Source organism: Hirundo rustica, chromosome 3, assembly GCF_015227805.2.
Source record: "Hirundo rustica isolate bHirRus1 chromosome 3, bHirRus1.pri.v3, whole genome shotgun sequence".
Lineage (NCBI taxonomy): Eukaryota > Metazoa > Chordata > Aves > Passeriformes > Hirundinidae > Hirundo > Hirundo rustica.
The window spans coordinates 19,132,508-19,154,035 of NC_053452.1; the positions used below are offsets into that span (position 1 = coordinate 19,132,508).

At 41.9% G+C, this 21,528-nt stretch overlaps 1 protein-coding gene across 5 annotated transcripts in view; it reads right to left on the bottom strand.

Annotated features, from left to right (window-relative positions):
• The window catches only part of DISP1 (dispatched RND transporter family member 1), an 85,775-nt gene extending 75,698 nt beyond the window's left edge, over window positions 1-10,077 (bottom strand). For 2 of the 5 annotated variants that reach the window (XM_040059431.2, XM_040059429.2), the window contains exon 1: window positions 10,002-10,068. The gene's annotated coding sequence lies outside the window, so the exon portion shown is untranslated. Of the gene's footprint in view, window positions 1-4,367; window positions 4,486-10,001 lie in introns of those variants that run through there. The other 3 variants (XM_040059428.2, XM_040059432.1, XM_040059430.2) reach the window with 3 other exon arrangements.
• Between the last annotated feature and the right edge of the window lie 11,451 nt (window positions 10,078-21,528).

Here is a 21,528-nt window from a genome sequence, read left to right on the forward strand (position 1 = left end):
ATGTTCTCCGTGTTTATACCTCACTGAAGAAAACTCTCCCTTCCCTCTGTAGATTTCCATTCTGTAAAGGAAACACTTCTCAATCTTTCTGTGAATAAAATAATTACATTTTCAAGACTTCATTTTTTACTTTCCTCTATACTGTCTTGTAATTGAGCTTCTCCTGGGGTGAAATGCTTCAGCCTAGCTAGAAGGACTATTATGTGATATGCAGAAACTCATCCTGCTTACATATCACAGTACACCCAAGCTCTTTGCAGCAGCTGCGTTAACAGAGTATCTGGCTTCTCAACTGCAACATCCCCAGAACTCTTTGCACAATTCATTCTCCTCCTCCACACTCTTCTTGTACAAAGATGATAAATGGAGGATCTTGAATCTTGTCCTTATCCAAAAGGCATGGATTTCTCCCTCCCAGACTGCTTCTTCTCTGTCCTCAAGTCTCTCTGAACCCTAACCACATTTTCCAACACACACACAGTAATTCCAGGCTTGATACCATCTGCTGCTAATACTGCACAGCCTTAACGTTTCACTTAAGCCAAAATTAGTGACAGAACCCTGCAGAGAGCGTTCAATCTCCACATCCTCTGGTCTGACAGTGATCCTGAAACTATTTAAGGCTTTTCACCAACTTCATGGTATTTAGAGAAACATCCTTGCTTATAATACAGAAAAAGCCATTAGAATAACTAACTAAACTAAAAACACATTTGTTCCTCCCAAAAAAGACTGGATAGCATGCCATAAAAGGAGATTTGAATGGTTGTGAATTTTGGGTTGAGAAAATCCACATTTATGTTTATTTAACACTTCTCGTACTTATTACTTGAAAAACTTATCCAATGGTTCACATTTGTTGCAATGTTTTTGTAAGTGGACTCCAGAACTCTGGTGCTTCTTTTCCACCTGACCCTTAGATACAGGTGCTGGGCCTGGCTTCATTCCCTGCTTAAAGAACTTTATCTATCTACATGGAAACTGACAATGGTTCTGTGACCGGGAAGCAGGTGACCCAAATTATCCTTTAAGTTTCACCTGCTTTCCAAATTAGCCCTTTTCTAACTGTTCTTCATCATCTTCCTCATATAAATGAAATTCCTATGCTTCTGTTTCTGGTGTCAGCTATAACTATAGCTTATCCTGAAATAAAGATATATCTGAAACATGTGTACTAAACATACAGACTAGACTTTAAAAGTTTTCTTGGGAAGAAAGTTTATTCAAATCTTTTCCAAAAGAGTTGCAACCAATTGGTTTTTTAGAATATCTTCACCACTCAGGTCTTTTACTAGTTGTCTGCACCCTGATTTATAAACCCCCAGCAGCATTTTCCATCCAAGTCAACAACAGTCCAGTTTGGTAAAACAAAGTCTTATGCTGCAGGTGTAAATCAGCCCACTGACCACCAAACACCTCCTTGGTGCCAAGTGAGGTCTCTTGCCTCCTGTCCTGGTTGAGCTGCACCAGCCACGCTGGGCACATCCCACCACACCTTGAGCTCGTTCTGCGTGGCCTCCAGCCAGGACCTTACAAGGACAAAGGATGCCCACGCCATGGGAGCCACATCTACACCTAAAGCTACTCAATATTGTTAATTACAGACAGCCTCTCAGGCAGCCGTCTGTACATGTCTGAATTCACTGGAAGGATGTAACTGTGAGAAAAGAAGAATTCAGCAGTGGAACAGAGCACCTGTCCTTCTCCATGGAATAGCCACGAGTGCTTGTTTTGGCCCACGGTTTATTACACAACACAGCACACCGTGGAAGGCTACCCAGAAGCAGCTCACAGAAGAGATAACCACATCCAATTAAGAACTACCAAAATATTTACTTCATTCAAACTTTTCACTTGCTGCATTTGTTTTCTACTCTGCTCCACTCATTCTGCTCAAAGCTGTAATACAATGGGGAAAATTCCTAACACAAATATGAACACAAATTTCCAGAAAAGACAAACAAGGTACCACAGAACATCCTCTTAGCAGGGCTGACAGAAGACCTGGTATTATGTCTTCAAGAGTCAAGTAGTACAACTGTTTTGAGCTATCATTCAGACCCATTCTTATCACCTGACTAAATTTTAACCTAGTATCTTTGACACTAAGGCACTGACCACCAGAGCCTTCCCTGAACCACAGAGGGCAATGAGAGGCACAGCAGATAAGAGAGGTCTCAAAATTAGGAATTCATCTCAGAGTCTCATAATCCCATTATTATGGCTTCAGTTTGTGGGTTTTACAGATTTAGCATCCTAAGTTCTAAGATCTGCAAGGAACTCTAAACAGCATATCCAAATTACCTTTGGGGGTTAGAGGATAAGATGCCAATTTAAGAAAAAATCATGTTTGGCACAATCAAACTGATGCAGTTTCTCCTGCCTAGATAGTTAAAAAAAAAAAAATATTTTTGGAAGTCAGTAACTCCTTTATTGTGTATGCAATTAGCAAAACCATAAAAAAAAGATAAGTCAAAGAGCTTTGCAAAGTAACAAAAGCTAAGAGAGGGACAAGCCTTCCCCAATCCAGTCAACATCCCACACACCCAGTCAGTGATCAAAATCTATTAAAAAACAAACAAACAAACAAACAAAAAAAACCCCACAACAACAACCCAAAAACTTAAACCCCTTCATGTTTCCCCAGAAAGCAGAGCAGTTTAGTTTGTAGAACTCAACCATATACAGGGCAATAACAAACCATCATGTGACCCTCTTAAGGAAAGGCCATGGGGGAAAAAAAAAAAAAAAAAAAAAAAAAGAAATCTGTCTGGAGTTTGTGTCGGCCAGGCAAATCAATATACTTAGTCATAACTCAACTACATTACTTACAAAGCAAGTAATTGTTTTCCCACTAATGCCATCTCTACCATTTTCAACAGAGAACGAGTTGCCAAAGCACTCAGTTTGCAGCAGATCAAACTGGCTTTGCTTGACAGCAAAGAAAAGCAGAGAAAAGCAGTTTACTGATTCAACAGTTAAGCAGTAACGCAAAAAAACCCCAAAATGCAGTTACAGCTCACAGTCAACCACAATTACTTTCTTCAGCTGTCTTGGTGTATAAACATTATAACACAATGACATTTCCAAAACCCTTAAAGCAAATCTTGTTTTTTCAAGATGTGACATAAAATTTCATAAAAAAAAAAGTTTCACAAAATTTCACTGTCACAGAAAATACCCAATGACTAATTCAGGCCCAGAAAGTGTCCAGGACCATTCAGGATCTTAGACTTCACTGTCACAGAAGTGAGTTCTAAACTATATTAATGATCTTACTTTTAATTTTAATAATGGATTTGGGTTTTAATTTCATTATGTTTTTATAAAGCTATCAGCATGACATACATTTCACAGTACCTAACTTCAAAGAGTTAAGATTAGGTTACTGAATTCTTGCAATACCTGCTGTAGTTTTTTATAGTATTAAAGAAGTTATCAACAATAAGTGAGAACATATGTTTAAGACTAGGGTAAAGTTTATTCCAAAAAGCAGAAGTTCCCTTCAGCCTTATATAACTATTTAGAACAGCACATGTATTAAAGAAAATATTTTAGCTTAGTTGCATATTCAAAGTATGTGGCATAGCACGCTGTAACTTTCTAAGCCCAAAACATCATAACCACAGCAATCTTTAATTAATCACCTAGCTCTCAAAATCCCCCTCTTCCTTCCCCCCACCCAAAGATATCTCCACATTATCCAGTTTTGATGCAACTTCAAGAACTGCTGCCCAAGAGGGGTGTTTCAATATTAAATACTTTTACCATTAGAAATGGATCCTATCAGCTGTATTGCTGAGCACAGCAACTACTTTCAGTAAACACAACAGGGAGAAAATTCCTAAGAAAGTCTTTTAAGTTCACATCAAGTCTAAAAGCATTTTCAGTCTAAGCCTGTAAGTATCAAGCACCCTCTAGGTTATACAACAAGTAATACGAAAGTGCAAAACTCGGAAGACCACAAATGAGGCTTTGCAAAAAAACCCCAAGAAAACGAACAACAAACAAGCTCCAAAACCCCCAGCTTTAATTCCAACACTACCCCGAAGCATAAGTGTAATCTGAGCTGTACGATTCCACTCACATTCCAGGTAGAATGGATTTTTTGTTTACAAAATGTGTCTTCTCAAATCTCACTACCAATGTTCCATCCTGACTATAAATGCTTAATCACAAACACTTCACGAAAGGCAGCTCACTGGCAAATGAATCCTCTCCAAGTTAAACCACAAAAAAATTATGTTACACATAAATAGGGTATTGGAAAAGAAGCCTTAAAGAGAGATGCATTGAAAGAAACAATACTCTTAAGTCAGTCACTTTATGTCTAAAATATAAAGCATATTCATTGGCCAGACACATACAAGTCACAGGAAGATGATGCTGTACTTCAACTTTGAAACTTGAAAAAATTCTCCTCAAGACTGTCTCCAGACACTCAGCAAACAGCAGACAGGATCCTTTTGAAAAACAAGGCACAAGCCCAGTATTCGCTGTGGCAATGAACCTCGTGCCTCTGACTCCGTGGTTCAGCTCCAGCAGGCACGTCTTATCACATGCAGGGATGGCAATGGCATAGGGAAATACCAGGAAGTCTAAAACAAGGCTGTTTACAGCCCCTGACCAGCCCTGGTTACATAAAGAGGAAAGATAAGAATTAAAGCTCTAGGAGGGGAAGATATTCTTGTCAACCCAGGAATAACAATAGTTTAATTTCTAAACACTGGCTCTGCACAAGAAAGGACTATTGCTGAGCATGCAGGCTTCACCCAGGAGCATAAGCGTTTTCAGATGACAAAGCAAACATTTTCCCTTATTAAAGCCTATCTCCCTCCCATTTTATCTGCATGTGAAGTTCATTAACAAGGATAGACTACACAAGGCTAAACCACAGTTTCCATCTGCTATTAGTTATGGCTTAATTCAGTCATTTTTATTAATTTGTGTTACATAGCACAAGAGTTATGTTGTACTATAGACAGCACAAGAATGTTTTTATCATGCTGTGTTTGTCTGTTTCTACAAAAACAACAATGCTATACATAAAGATACACAGCAAGACCTTTCTTCAGAGACTTGAATGCAGAAAGCTGATGTTATTTCCAGTCATGTGTTGACTGTACCAACCCACCAGAAATCAAGATTTTCATGTCTCCCACAGAGAATAAAGATGAAGAGGGGAAGAAGAACAGGGAGGGCAGAAGGAACGTTTCTTTCACATCTTCTATAGGCTATGCACACTGTGAGAAGCACTCTGGGCTGTGCACCACTCAGGACACCCAGCATGGCACACAAATGTTGTTTGAGGTTACCATACAGCTGCAGGTCTTAAGCTGTCTCCATACCACAAGACCTCTGGTTCCCCACCTCAACACTGAAGTTCTCTCTGCTCACAGGAATGGGCTCCACACACTCCAAGAACATGCACCTTTACAGTCACTAATGCTTTTTCTGGTGCCTTTCAGATGTATTTCTTCCTAATTTTAAATGGCACTTTCCTGCCTATATACCACACAGTTTCTTTTTCTGTCTCTCCTCAATACCACCTTTACTAACCAGAAAACTTTACGCTTGCCAGGTCTAAACTACTCTACAACACTATCAGCAACTCTTAGTCGTCTGTGAACCCTGGCTTTGCCCCATTCCATTTCCCAACACCACTTTTGCTGCTTTTCTTTGCCCTGCTCCACTGACTTGATTGCTTCCACTTAGAGTTCTGCTTCCAAGATCATCTGACACTGGCTCCCCTTCCCACAACTCTCGTAGATAGATTTATTTCTGTTAATACTGCATGCTGGATAATCTCCCACAGAGAAATTTAAACTGCTATTTATAAGCAAAGAGTAAAAGTCAGATTAAAAAATCCCCAGGATTTTTCACCTTTATGAAACTGCTTCAGAAACAGCTCTAAGCTTCCCAGCCAAAGACTCCTCTCTGTTATCCTAGCTTTCACCAGCTCAGCTGGACTATGCTCCTTGATGCCCAGAATATTTCTCAGAAGCTCTTGATTTCAAATCTTAGAATCATTATGGTTGGAAAAGACCTTTAAGATCATCAAGTCCAACCATTAACCAAACACTGCCAAGTCCACCAGTAAACCCCCTGTAAGCACCACATCTGCGTTTTTTTTGAACACTTCTAGGGATGGTGACTCCATCACTTCCCTGGGCAGCCTGTTCTAACACTTGACCATCTTTTTAATGAAGACATTTTTCCCAATATCCAATCTAGACCTCCCCTGAAACAACTTGAAGCTGTTTCTTCTTGTCCTATCACCTGAGAGAAAAGTCCAACTCCCACCTGTCTACACCCTCCTTTCAGGTGATCATAAAAACCAGGAAGGTCCCCTTGGGCCTCCTTTTCTCCAGACTAAACAACCCCAGTTCCCTCAGCCACTACTAATGTGACAGATAAAGTTCACACTTTTTGATTACTGCAGGCCTCAAAAAACTAGAATTCAAATGGAAATTTCCTGTGGCTGTTCTATTAATGTCATGACACATTTAACAACAGCATTAATGTATCACACCTTAAGAAGAAAACCCCTTAAAAGGGTATGATACTGAAAGAGGGGTCTCCTTTTCACAGAAAAGCTAAAAAGTATTTTGTTTACAACAAAACACTGATCTGTTGGTCATTATTTGCATTAAAAAACTTCAGCGTCAAACAAGCAGCAGTTACAAATTTTTACTGCTTTAGCATTACAGTCCCCCTGAACGTGTCATTTAGAGGCTACAATCTACTCTTACTTTAACTTACCAAAGTTAAAGTAACCTGCCTTTTTTTTCCCCTCCTCTTTTAGTATTAGAACATTTTCACACCTTCCCATAGTATTTAATTTTTGCTGCACTTCACACCAAAGCCCAGCTGACTCTATAAAAACCACCTACAGGAAATCACACTAAACTCAGAAATACCATATGGCTGCGGAATGAGAAAATAGCCACGGCTACCAAACGAAATTAATGCCATTGATCACTTTAAAGAGAGATAGATGTAGGCTTGCTAATTACCTGAGGTGCTTATTATGTATTTCAAAGTTTGAAAGTAATTCTATCCCTCTATCAAAGCCAGTAAATCAATCATCTCTATTAAAGGCTTAGAGAAAAAGTCAAGCTTACTGCCCAAATAAATCTATGGTCAACATATGAGAAACATTACTATGAAAGCCATTCAAAAAGCCTCCTCATGGGAAAGGGTAACATTATGAGAACTAAGTGTTTTCACATGTTGTTTTTACCTTTGTTCTTCCAAAGTCTTACTTTTCACCTCTTCTATGGCAAGATTTTTTTGGAGGCTACTAATCTGAATTCCATCTCTTTCTTCTCAAGCCCCCTTGGGACCACTTCTCCCCCATCACTGTCCTTTGTTCCTGCTACAGTAATTCTCTGAGCAGTCAAAAATAGCTTCATGTGGCATGCTCCAACAGAGCCAGGAATCTGCGATGATAGTGCATTTGGAAAGAAGGAGTGAAGAGGAAAAAAACCACAATCTCAGCAATGTTGTGAAGAAAGCTTCATCCTCGAGTCGTGTCTCCCCTGCACCACCTGAGCAGGAGAAGGCAAATCCATTGAAGCAAAGGTACAGCTCTACAGACAGGAAAGCCCAGCCACTGACAGTGCCCTCTCCCAGGTGCCTTGAAGGCAAACAGATCCCACTGTGGCCTTATTTATTACTTCATATAACCTGCAAACAACCTTAACTCGGCTACAATGAGTTCAAAAGCAGGCTAAAAAAATGGAAAACCCAACCACTGCATTTGATTCTCTACATACATAATGTGTCCCTCGAAAGTGGAAAAAACCTCTCCTGAGCCATGGCACGAAGTTGCCAATCCTAAGGCACTCTTCCATACTTTGCACCACTCTAGTGTCAAGTCCCCACTACAACATCCATCTGCTTTTAACCAACATACACGCTTGAGCTTCTAATCTCAAAATAACCATGTCCTCCAACTGGGCTGTGATATTACTGCAGGATATCATGCCCTTCTCTCTAAAGGAGAAAACAAATCTTCCTGTAAAATCTGATTTCGCTTTCTATTTAAGGGCCACCAAAATATCCTACACTATAACAATGGTAAAATTCAACCGCTCTATTCTGAAACAGAACATGAGTGTCAAAGGCTGTTTTGTTTACTTACTTGAGCATTTAAAGATAATTACTTATGCAAAAAAAAAAGCCCCCACCTGGACGTTTGCCTCTTTAATCTGTATTTTAATTTACACAAGCATTCAGCAATCAGCACAGCAGCCCCCCAGTACTAGACAGTTTCTGGGAGCTACTGAAAAGCTAAAGAAGCACAAGTAATTTTTTTTTACATTCAGAGAAAAACATAAATATACATAAAATAAATACAATCTGTAAACGTTATTATACATTTTCATGTAGTGTGAAGGTTTCATTACAAGTGTAAATATCTGCCACAAGAGACTACAAACCACAGAATCTCCTTAGTTGAACAGAACCACAAGCAGTCCAACTCCTGCACAGCAGAGCCCCAAGAATCCCATCATGTGCCTGAGAGCATTGTCCAAACACCCCTTGAACTCTGGCAGCCTTAGTGCCATGCCAACGTTTGAAGTATTTATATTTTTCTAATAAATTTTTCCCTGGCCTCACCTTGGCTGTTTGACACTAGATCTCTTTCACACCCATCCCTGAAGCTGCCTGCTTCAGGCTCTTAGTCCTTTGTTCAGTTAAGAAACCCCTTATTCCTTCCAGTCTCAATTCATCCCATCTGCTTCCTGGCACCTATTTTTGCCTGTAGTTCCACCAGTCAACACTCTTAAAGCTAAGCACTTATATAAACCCACTGACAATCCAGATGCCTTGTACTAAGTGTTTGTTACTATTTAACGGGTTTGACCAAGCCAGATATTCTATAACAAGCTACTTGCAATTCTGATCAGAGTTTTTGTTCATTTAAATCACACACATGCTACAGACACACTTTGAGTTAACTTGAGAATTGTTTCATCTCTCTCCTGAAGAGCTGGTTCTCATTTACATCCATACAATGCGAACCATCAACCATTCTGCAAAAATGTATTTTTCCATCCTCCCCAGAGGCTGAGAAAAAGAGATTGAGTGTCCCACTGCCTTACTCGCAGAGAAGTTTTTCATTAAACCCCTAGTGTCCTCTCAACCTCGACTAGGACGAGGATGTGAAGAACCAGCAGGTGAGCTGTCCCAGACGCAGGAACTCAGCCATTCCCAAAGCGAGGAACAGCGAGAGCTCCTGCACTGGCTGCAGGTGCCAACTCCACAGATAACACGGGAACTGCTTGCTCGCACTGTAACCAGAAACTGAAGAAGCTTCCACACCCCTCTGGACAGACCTCTGCCCAGACCACCCCCCTCCAACACACCTCCAGCATTTACCACCGCCACTGGAAGCAATGAGCAACCTTATCACAACATCCGTTGTGCGGCCAGAAGTCGGGAATTACAGTATTCTTATTTCCCAGGACAAAGAGCTCCCATATGAGCTCCCTTCCGAAACCACTGCCCGTAGACCTGCTCTCAAGGACTCTTTGCTCCTAACAAATAAAACAGGCAACTACAAGCACCGTGTGTCTGAACAAAGGGCAGGAGCACACGAAAGGTTGAACACATCTCAGCCCGTAATGAACAAAAAAAGTTAGGTGCTTGAACACCTTTAAATAGAGAGAGGGGGAGTAAAAAAGAAATTTAAAAAGGCCCCAGGTTGCAGTAAAATAAACACAAAAGATTCAGAAGTGAAGGTGAAGAATTAATTCATTTTTACAAGGCATTTCAAGGTACGGCTCAGCGACACAAGGACACCTCCGCCGCCAGCAGGGCTCTGTCCCGGGGCTCCCCGGGGCGCTGCCCCCGACCGGGGGTTTCTCCCCCGCTACACGAGCGCGGGGCGGCCGCCGCCGCCTCCTCCCCGGCGCCGCCGGCCCGACCCGGTACCTCGGCGGCGCGGAGAGACCGCCCCGCGGGGCCCGCCCGCCCCGGCGGGCTCCTCTCACCTCGCGACCTGGCGGCTGCCGGCGGCGCGGCCCCGGAGGCGGCGGCTGCCCGTCGTCGCGGGCCGGGCGGCAGGAAGGGAAAGGCGGCCGCGGCGTCCCCACCGTGGCGCAGTTACCATGGGACGGACGCCCTATCCCGCTCCCTCCGGAAGTCACCGCCGGCGGGGCGGGGGAAGGCGGGGCGGCCGGCGCCGCCATCTTGAGCGCGGCGCCCCGGCCCGGCTCCCGCGGCCGCCATCTTGAGCGTGGCGTGGGGTTCTCCTGAGGCCCCGCCTGTCGCGCCTCGCCCGGCTCCTGGGGTCGTGGCGGCGTTGAGCGGAGCGTGTCCAAAACTCCTCGAAGAACCACAGTCGAATAGACACGCTTTTAATAATGTACCGAAGCTGTGGGAAAATCGGGTCTGGGGTTGAAAGGATTCCCCTTTAGTCTGAGGAGGTTGCACCCCGAAGGTCACAGTGGCTCCCAGTTTCATCCGAGGCAGTGACGCAGATCAGAGTCCATGCGATTGTCCACCCTTCGTCTCTAAAAACGTGTCGGCATTGCATATGAAATTGCACTAGGAAACAAGGTTGTCTATACAGATAAACGCGGTGCTGAATTCCTAGGAAAAGCTTGCTCCAGACGTAATTGTGCCCCTTTGTGCATAGGCCTCCATTTTTAATTACATGGTTGTGTACTTTTCTGTCCCAAAAGGCGTCTTTCTTATTTAGTGCACAGAATGGGCCGAAATACAGAGGTGGAGTTTCCTAAACTTTGAGCGCTTTATTTTGCAGTTGTAATAGAAGTATGTCTTTGTAATTTTTGAAACCATGGTAATACATGGGATAATCTGCAGTGATCCCTTGCACATGATGTGCTGTTTCACTTTCATCCTGTCCTGAGGGGAATTGGCTCCCTAAAAACCCTTCTGAAGCATAAGAAACACCCGCGTCAGGCTGCTGATGGTTGGAGAGCCAGAGTCTGCAGCCCGAGTCGGACTCCAATCCCCTGCTTCCCTGCTAATTCTCCCTCCAGGGTTCATTTGGAGTGGTTTTTATTGAGGGCTCGTTGTAATCTCCAGTTCTGACCCGGGCCTTCTCCTGAATGCCATTGCTGTGTCTCCTCCATCGGCCCAAGGGTCAGATGGACAGAACCAGAGTGTGAAACGCTGTGAAAGTTGATGTTTCTAACACGGTCAAGTTTGGGACTACAACTGCATACAAGGAGCACTGTGGTGACAGGGAAGGAGCACATGAATTCTGGAAGAGATTTTTCTGTGAAGCAACATGAGCAAGTAGGAGAGGGAAAGTTGAATTTCCCCCATCTGCAAAGGGGCTTTGCTGTTAGCCCTGGTCACTTAATATCATGTTCTGCCGCTTCGTCTGTAATTGTACCAAGTTCTTCCATAGACTTAAGGAACAACTGAGTTATGCAATAAAGCTTCTGAAATTCCTGTGGCTTCTTTCTTTCTTTCTCTCGTTCTCTCTCCCCCGAATAGATTACAGGATATCACTTATGCTGCCGTGATCCTCCACTGAAGTACACTAAAATCAAGAAATGTAAAAGATCTGTTTTCCGCACCCCAGCTCCTGTCTTTCAGTGCCATCTAGTGCCCACGCTTGGAAGAGATGGTGCAATTAATCGAATTTCTCCTCATCAGATCGATTTGCTATAATTAATGCATTTCGGAAAATGATAGATGGCACCGGTAGAAGGTGTATTAGGACAATATTTCTCTAGGTAAATCTAGCCATATATAAATTCATATTTTTATTTTGTGGCACTAAATTCTGACACAGATCTCTTTCACATTAATTAAATTAAAATCAATAGTACTCACAAATCAAACGTGTATATATCAGTTATTTACTTTTGGCTATGCTGTTCTCTGTACTTAATTAGATTGCTTTGGAAAATAGTGGCCTCATTAAAAAAAAGTGCTGAAATAATTTATCACCTTGCTTCATTTTCAGCTCAACTGAAAAGGAATAGCCTCCCAGATGTGAGCCCAATCACAATTTCATTTACAAAGTAAATCTGCAAGGCTTGAAGTAACAGGTTTTTCTGTCCATCTACAGAAAGGAACAAGGTGATTTTTGAAACACGGAAGAGACAAAATATGAAGGGTTATCCAGAGATCATCTGACTTCAGGTTGTTATCTTTCACCCCTTCATGCCTTTCTTTACAGTGATGGCTAGTTATTATTCTCATCAGCAGTGAAACAGTTCTTAACCTTGAACACCCTTGGCTGTCTTTTATTGTAACACATAAACTTGAGAGATGCTCATGAGGGAGTTATGTCATCTCCTCATATTACTGCAAAGAAAGCACTTAATGGCCAGAACAGATAATTCCCCCTTGAAGTTCTCAGATTCTAAATTGAGATGCAAATTGTGGATAGCAAATACAACAAAAGGAATATGAATTCAGAATTCTACACAACAGTCTTGTGCATATTCAGTTCCTTGTTTATATGTAACAAATCTTACCTTTCTTATCCGGCCGTGAAAGAACTGGAAAGTCACTATTCTCTGAATTAGTCCAGCTAAAGAGGAAACAAAACAAGGTGCTCAGCTGCTTTCATTCTAGTAAAAATCTAATTTAATTAGAGCAATTTCAGATCACAATTCTGACAGCTGTGTTTATCACACTTTCTTCAAAGGATAGAAATTAGCATTGACTGACATTAGCATCAAAGCTTATTTATTCACCCGCCCACAGCCTAGCAGCCCTTCTGAGTTCGTCTGTTTATTTAGCACTTTAATAACACCACAGTAAATAAGATTTCATTTCAGAGCGTGTTTTTTGTCAAAGCATTTAGTGCAGCCTTGTTGGAATGCCATGGTAGAGCCCCTCATTACAGGTTTGATGAAAGAGCAGTGGGTGTTCTCCAGAAAAAGCATTTTAAATAGTTAACAAGGACATAGCCTGGGATTTGGAATTTCTTTTTCTTTCTTTTTTGTCAACAACTAGAAAATATCTGCCTTTCAGCAGTAGCCAGAGACAACCTGTTAATCTTTAAGCTGCAGAAGACTGTCCAAGTCTGCCAAAATCTTGGATGGGGTGGAAGTGGAGCCTCTTGTGGCTATGACCCAGGCAGAAATGGCTGACCACAGGCCTCCTCTGTTATGCTTTGGTAACTTATGAAATTAGGAGAAAGACAAGCACAGCTCTGAGAACAATGGGCAGTGCGGGCATTTTCTGCCTTGCAGCAAAACATCAAAACTAATAAGGGAAATAGCTGTTACTTCCCAAAGTTTATCGTGTACAGACAGGGCAGTAGTCTCCCCTAGACAGTGCTTGCAACCTTAGCTGAAACAGAAAAAAATCAGAGCCCTCACTGAAAGATGTCATTCAAAACACGATCAAGGAACAGCAGAGCTGTAAAAGTTCTCTCTCCAGTGGGCACATGATTCTAAAGAGAAGTCAAATTTAAAAACAAAAAAAGACAAAGAAAACACAGAGAACTACTAATGGGAATAAATTCCACTGCTTTGACCACAGAATTACTTTCTCAAATCCTGGGACTTAATATGCAACAGAATTATCATAAGACACTGGTTCTGTGTAATGGAAATAATTTCAGTTTTGGTATTTCATCCAGCAGTGCAGACAGGCTGTGGAGTGTGCTGTCTCAGCTGGAGCATTTATTGAGTCTGACTGCTGATTTATACAGCAGGAGCTCGAAAGTGACAAATTCAACTCTCCAATTCTGAAATCAGGAAAATCCAGAAACGCCAAGGAAATGAGACACTCAGCAGCTGGTTGGTGAGAGAGAGAGAGTTGAAAAATTCACAACTTTCAATCACTCACAGTATATGTTATGCAGAAAAAGACTGAGCTCCCAGTTTTGTTTTGGAAATTGTGTCACTCCCAATCTTTCCTGTGAAACTCAAGCATGGCTTATGATGGCGATTTTCATGTGGACGAATGAAATGTCTGCTTTCAGTGATTGTATTTCTGTCTTGGTTTTTTCTCTAGCTGAGAGAGAAAACAGCTTTTGGGAGGATATATTACCCTTGTAAATATCCCCATGCTCTAAACCATTACACACGGTCTGACTTTAAAAAAAAAAAAAAAAAAAAAAAAAAAAAAAAAAAAAAAAAATGTGGTAAATGGGAAAAGGTAGGGGAACAAAAAATGTTAACACTGATTTGCATTTTTAACTGACAGCCCAGCCAGCGGCTAGAATATTTTGTTTATTCTGTTTAGCTAGCCAGAAACCACACAGGCCCATGTAAACCCAAATTTTGGACATGCTTTTTCTCATTTACCACGAAAATGTCAGGGAAAAGCAAAATTTAAATATCACTTCAAAAGCATGTCCAGAAAACTCATCTTGCATAGTACTTTATACAATCCATTCTTCCAGTGGTTCCACTCCCTTTCTTCAGGCATACCAGCAACAAAAAAACGTGCAGCCAAGAGTAGCTTAGGACAATATTCAGTATCTCACAGGAGATTACTGTGGCAGCATATCAACTAGGATAAGAGTATTCTTCTTTTATTAGATTAGTTTATCTATAAAGCAAATCTACCTTCTTTAGGAATACTGACCAACATTTAAATCTGCAACAAAAATATGGAACCTGGAGAGCTAGAATTAAAAAAAAAAAAAAAAGAAAGAAAAAAAAAAGAGTCACTATTATTAATGTTCAACTACTTGCCTTGCTGAATATAGGTAATTTTTACATGATTCCAGTCAGCCAAAGTTCTTTTAGTTTTCACTTGGTTACTTTGATGAGTGAGAAAAAAAAATAATCTGCATTTGCCCAGACCAAAAAAAGATTCTGCAGGCTGGTTTAGGGATGTCAGGATATTAAATTCCTTTGTAATGGCCCAAGCAGAAAGTTTTCCATTGTTCAGAAGTCATCAGCTAATGACAGCTCCAAGACCCATGCATCAGAAAAATAAGAGCTTCAGTTAATGGGAATCAGATGACAAGCTCCAGCAATGCCTTTAGTTTAAATAAAGCAGTAGATGCCACCGAGGTCATGTTCTTCCTCACAAAACTCCCTTTTCTCTTCCATGATCAAAGTTTTTTTCTCTACTGCACATAAGATCTTGCTGGCTGGACAAAGGGAGGGGATGGGTTGTGCCACAAGTGGGTAAGAATTCATTCCTAGCTTATTAAGTTACTTTAGTCACAGATATATAGGAACAGCAACAATCAGTGTTTAGTTGTTGAGACACTTTTTGCGTCACATTCTGAAACTTCAATAATATTTGCAAAAGCACGTTGTGAGAAACCAATTGTATCCTTTATTGATCTTCAACACTCTGTACCCCAAGGTGTCTTTTGTCACTCAAAAAAGTCCATGTCATTTCCCTCCGAGCTTCCTTCACTATCTCCATGTTCCTGAAGATAAACCAGTAAAACATTCACTAGATAAAAGGCAACTAATGTAGCTGTCTTCTCTTAGGAACATGTAAAAAATGATAATTGTCCCAGAGCTTCCACTTGCCTTGTGCTGAGACTCCATCACATAAGGCTGATTTATGGCTGTAGCTTATGTGGTGAATAGCAACAAGAAATCTGCAGTATCAGAAACCACAAAACACAGTTAAAATAAATCTTGAAAAACAACAGTGTGGAAACACCATCAGCAAATCTGCTGTTGCATTTTAGAAATGATCCAGTTTTGCTTTAGCAAAAAAGAGCTGCAAGAAGTTGTATTAGAGCAAGGAGTGTGAGCTGTAATCACCTCTGGCTCATGTTTCAAGAGTCCCAGCTCTTTTCCTCTCAAGTTACTCCCTTTTCCTCTCAAGTTACTTCCTCCACTAAGCAAGCCTGCTGTTAAATAGGTGCATGTATCAAAGGTTCTAATTTAAGTCTTGTTAAAGAGAAATAAGAATAGAACTTGATGGAAAAGAATCAAGCTCAAGGGAAAGACCTCAGAATAAGCTGCCAGAGCTGAGGTCTTGTTTTAAAATTTGGTTGTATCACACATAAAACTTGGAAAACTACACTACCGGGTTTAGATATCACTTTTCCAAAGCAGATGTTTGCTTTAAAGTACAAACTGGCACAAGCTGACACTTCAGGCTTTCAGGGAAGTTGTGCTGCACCTAAATTGCAAGAGCCCATGTGTGATTATTTTCTAAAGTTAAACTGGCTAACAAGAACTTCAAATACAGATTCAGACAGTTTCAAGTTTCAACAACTTTTGGGATGTCTTCATTGATAGGCAATGAAAACAGAATTTAATATTACAAAGTCTATAATCTGTTATCTTCACATTAAAAAAAAAAAAAAAATCCCATCTTTTCTGTAGAATTTTATTGCTAGAAAAACTCCACCACACATTTCACACATCCTTAGTTAAAAAAATTCACCCAGCTGGTCATCCATGAGGTGTTTCCTCAAGTGGTCCTGGGACTCACCTTGGATCCGCTGAATACCCTGCACAGCACCATTGTTGCAGCCATCAGTAAGAGTCTCGCAGCATAACGAAGCAGGGCAGTTGTTTTCTTACTGGCAGGAATTAGTAAAGGATAATTGGAGTTACCTTACGTTATCGCAACAGCAAACATCACTGATAGAACCAGGAGTGTTGCAATAGAACCACACACTTTAGGGAATTTCAGAGACCTGGTGACAGGAAAATGTTTAGAATTCAGGTTTTGGGAAGAGTTTTGTATCACCTAGATTCCCAAAGGGCCTTTATGGTTGGACAAAGTTAATCCTGTACAGTGTCATGTGGTCAGTGATCCATCAAAAACCCCTCACCTAATTCTTGGATCAGGCTGAATTTGGGGTATTGCCTATTGCAAAGATACACATAAAGGCTCAACTATTTTCTGTTTCCTGTGGAAGAGGTTGCCTGACAAAAGATCATAAAAGCTGCTGGGTTGGCTGTTTTTCCCCTGGAGAGAATGGATTTGTAGTATGTCCAAGGACCCTCAAGTGCTCTTTGCACAGCCAGTGTGGTTGTCCTCATTAGCTTTATCTCCACACCACATCCAGTTTTTTGCCATGGCTGCTGCTGAGGAATGGCACCCCTACCTCTTCCTGGGCACCATCCTGCTGGGAAATCTTGTGGCTTTGTGTCTGTCTCCCCCAACAAATGCTCCGGCACGTGCCTGTGACAGCAGAGTGTCCAGGAGCCCCAGGAAAGCTTTATTTGCAATGCAAGGTTAGAACACATCGAGTTTAACTTGACATTCCAATGTTGTTCATGGAAAGTGGAAACAAGTGGAATAGACAAACATTTATTTATGGCAATCTTGTATCTTGCAAGGTGATAGATTTTCATGGTTATATTGAGATTACTTTCCTACAGCCACACTGATTTCCACAGAATCATTTCTTATTTGTATTCCTGTAATCAGGCCAGGAAGAATCAAATGTTCCATTTAAAGCTTTTATTTTTCCCCCATTCAGTGGTAAATTTTCCGTGTTCTTCTAGATCTGAGTTCTGGATTAACTGTAAATGAGAAAAATAAAATTGTGAGGGAAGAGAAAAGAAAAAGGTCTGCTTTATTTATACCAACTCATTTGCATTAAAATCAGTTGTGGCTGAGGCTGGTTTTTGCAACATGCAGGGGGAGTTTTTTCAGGCCAGGCCTCTCAGCAGTTCTGTGCACATCCAGCACTGGGTTCAAAACAGCTTTTCACTGGCATCCGAGAGTCTGTTAAATTTACCACATTTTATTAGTATTTATTTATTAACAATTTGCAAAATCAGTTGTTCCTGCACTCTTGAGTATGCATTATTTACCTTATCCAAAAGAAAAGCTGGACATGTGAAATCCTAGGGAAGCTTTCCTCCTGTAGCACCGTTTAAAACCGTAGCCCCAATGCAGGTTTCAATAAATGCACAGTTTTTCTTTGAAACCTGCTTGCACATACATCCCAACTCTGTGTGCCAGTGAGCAGTCTGAAGGTTATTGCTGAAGCTATGGAATATCAATGCCTCCACAGCCACAAATGCAATGTCTATTTGTTTCTTAAAGCACCTATCTTTTACTTAATTATTATTTCAGTTGTGGTTATCCCCAGGTGATATTAAGAACAGGCAAAGCACATCTGTTGGGTAGAAAGAACCAAGTCTGTGTAAATTGTAAATTACAACTCCCTACAACTGATTGAGCATAGGGGCACACTATTTCTGTCTCGGAATTCCTGCAGTAGATGGATGCCCCCCATTACTTCCACAGGCAGTGCTGCCCATGTGCAGTTGGTCAGGACATTTTCTGAGCTGATGGAAGGGACGAGTTGAAACCCAGTGCCAGTCCTTAGTGGCTCATTTCAGACATGTCACTCAGTAACTCTGTCATATTTACCTGAAACTCTCTCCAGAAAGAGTTTCCTTACCAAGGAGACAGAAGATATTGTGGAAGCTGCAGAGAGATTTTGTATCTGCCGTGCCAATAGAAAGGCTTTTCCATTAATAGTTACAACTTGGGGGTTTTTAAAGCTGTGTTGCCAAAAGCAAATGGTTTGAATTTTAATGTGTGGCTTTGAGTTCAGCATTTTCCTCTTTCTCTGTTTATTAATTTCCTCTTATATTCCTAAGGATCTACCATGTATTACAGTACTTTTCACAGGAATTCATGTAATCTGATTTTAAGCTTTATGTGGATTCTTTAACTGGTCAATTCATTAATACTTAAAAGTTTCTGCAGTTTGAAATACAGGAACAAGAAAGTCCTTAGTCAGGGTGACTACACCTAGTGACACATGGCTCAAATTTAACAAACCTGTCAAGAACTACTTGGTCTTTCTTGGTTCACCTTTGATTGGAATCATCCTTTTCTGGTTTTTCTGCAAGTGCTTTCTGCCATGTTGGTCTAACTGTGAAGCTTGCACAAACTTCACACCATTTTTAACATACCACTCACTGATTGCTGTCTACCTGTGTGATAACCATGGTTTCCTACTGTCTTCATCCACAAAGGCTGCATCTGGGCATGCAAAAGCTCATTTGTGGGTACTGCAAAATGTACCCTTTGGAAAAAGCTGATGGGCTGATACTGTGCAGTGTAGTCTGAATTGTATTGATAGAGTTTATACCATTTGAATAAAAGAAAACAGCCAATTTTACAAATCATCAAGGGGTTTAAATCCTGGTGATAATCCCTTCAGACAATACCAGTAAGTATTAAAAGGAGGAAAAAATAGACAAGTGCCGGCTTTGTTGCTTGGGTAGCGATTGCATTCCTGTTAATCCATCCTTAAAGTTAATCAATCATATTAAAGTTTTAAAAAAAGGAAATAAAAAACTTTAACTTGCTAAGGAATTAAGTGGTTGCAATTCAAACTTTCCCAAACCAGAGATACAGACTCCAAGGACACTGGGAACTATGGAAACAAGAAGAAAGCTTTAATTTTGAGCATAAAAACAAGTTAATCTGTGAACTTGCACCAAACACAGTTCCGTACCCTCTGGTCATTGGGGGTCAGTTGTCCCCTCACAGCCTCCTGTGCACTCCCAGCCCACTGGGGCATGCTGTGCAGAGGAGAGAAGCCCTTGGTTCATATTTCCAGCCGCCCAAGGCCTCATTGTCCACCTCACGGCCTTTTCCCCACAGCCATGAGCAGGGGGCTGATGGACACAGCTTGGGCCAGCAGTGGCTCTGTCCTGGGGCTGGCTGGAACAGGCTCTGGCCAACACGAGGGCAGCTGCTGCTCACAGAAGCTGCCCCTGCAGCCTTCCCAATTCAAATCCTTGCCACGGAAACGCAGCCCAGGACCCCAGAGGAGCCCCACACAGATGTACACGGCCTCACGGCGCTTCCTTCCCGAAGGACAGCTGCCCTGGAGAGGCTGAAGGCCCCGGGACAGAGCAGCCGCTGGGACACAGGGCAAGAGATCGTGTGCGTTTGTCAGTGCTCCTGCTCCACGGCCTTGGCAGCGTCCTGGGTGGAGAGGCAGCTGCTCTCCTGCTCCCAGAGCATGCACGGGCTCTTGGAAGCCCCCGTCAGTAAACACAGATGTTCTGCATAAAATGATGTAGCAGGTGTAACTTGTGACACCTCTCCCCATTTCAAAGCTGCGGGGCTGTTCCTGGGTGCGCTGGGCAGCTGTGTGGAAAAACTGCGGGAAAACGCGAGCTCTGCTGCCCCTTGGTGGCCAACACTCCGCAGCGTCCTGGGGGGATTTTTTATCCACTCCGGAGGGCTCTGGTGGTGCTGTTACGCAGTTTTTAACGATGTTTCGGGAGAAGGTATTGACTAAGCTGTGCTGGCAGAAACTGGGGAAGGACTGGCAGCAGGGGAAAGGGCCCAGGTGTCACAGAGGACGAGGTCCCTGACCCTCAGATTTGAGAGCAACTCAACAAAGCAAGGGCAGCCTTACATCCAGGGGCCACCGACATGGGCATTGCAAACGAGTCCTCCTTTGGGAAAGCCAGACAGAAAGCTTGGAGGCATGAAGCGAAATTATTAAAGACCATCACATGGCCATGAGAAAGACTGGGACTCCTGGAGACACCAGCAGATTCATGTCTGGTTCAGATACAGAAGACCGAAGTTATTCCCAAATAACCCCCTTCACATACTGTATATAGAATGTCACAGACCTTGGCAAGTACTGGGATTTTGTACTGCTGTAAGAAATTCTGCCTAATTACTTTCTTTTTTCTAAACGTGAATTTGGGAAGCCCATCTCCTCTCCTCCTGCCCCAGGACTTGACACGCTTCATTGTAGCTACTACTTTCATAGGCACCCAATTCACGAATCTTCCTTATTTAAGTCCTCCTGTAAGCAAGGATTAAGCATTCCCCATAATTAATAAAGCTGCCTTAAACTGCAGAAAGTAACATTCAAGACGGAGTCTTTTTCTGGCTACTGTACGTAAAGTTTTAAATAATGAAATAAAACATGATACTTGAAGATTGTTTATTTTAAATGGTATTCTGAAATTTGTAGCTATATACAGATTTTCCAGCTATGAAGTTTAAGATTGCATGGTGACTGTCTTCACAAAGTAAGGCTGCTCGGTCGGTGATCTCCGAGCTGATTCCATTGAAGTGGGATTACTCCAAGTACAGGATGGCTTCAGGAAGCTTGTAATCCATGAAGGCACTAACACCAAAGGAGGGAGGCCTTCCTACAGAAAAAGCTAATCAAGGGTCCCCTGGGTTGCTATGGGACCCTTGCCAAATTTAAGAGCATCACCAGCAGGGAAAGGTCTGAGTAAAACCAATGGTCCCTGTGGAAAGGCCTTTACACTGCACTCACAGCCTGGAGACAGGTACACTGCAGGGCCTTTTCCATGCCTGCCTTACTCACTTTATGTGCTTTATTCCTCACTCAGCTGGGCCAGTGACAGGGAAAAAAACACACAAAAAGGAAAAAAAAAGCAGCTTATGCTCCTATGGTAATTTAAGAGTGATCTTTAGAGACAGGATCTTTTTAGGGATAATTCACAGGCATGAACAGGATTTTTGTTAGGACTTTAGCTTAGATACCAGACACAGGGATGGGACGAAATGTTTCACCCCGCAGCCAACAGAGAGAAAGCCTTCACTTCTTGGAATTCCCATGGAAGACAGATAAGCTACTTACTGCCTCCTCTCGTGTTCCCCAATTCTAAAGGCAGA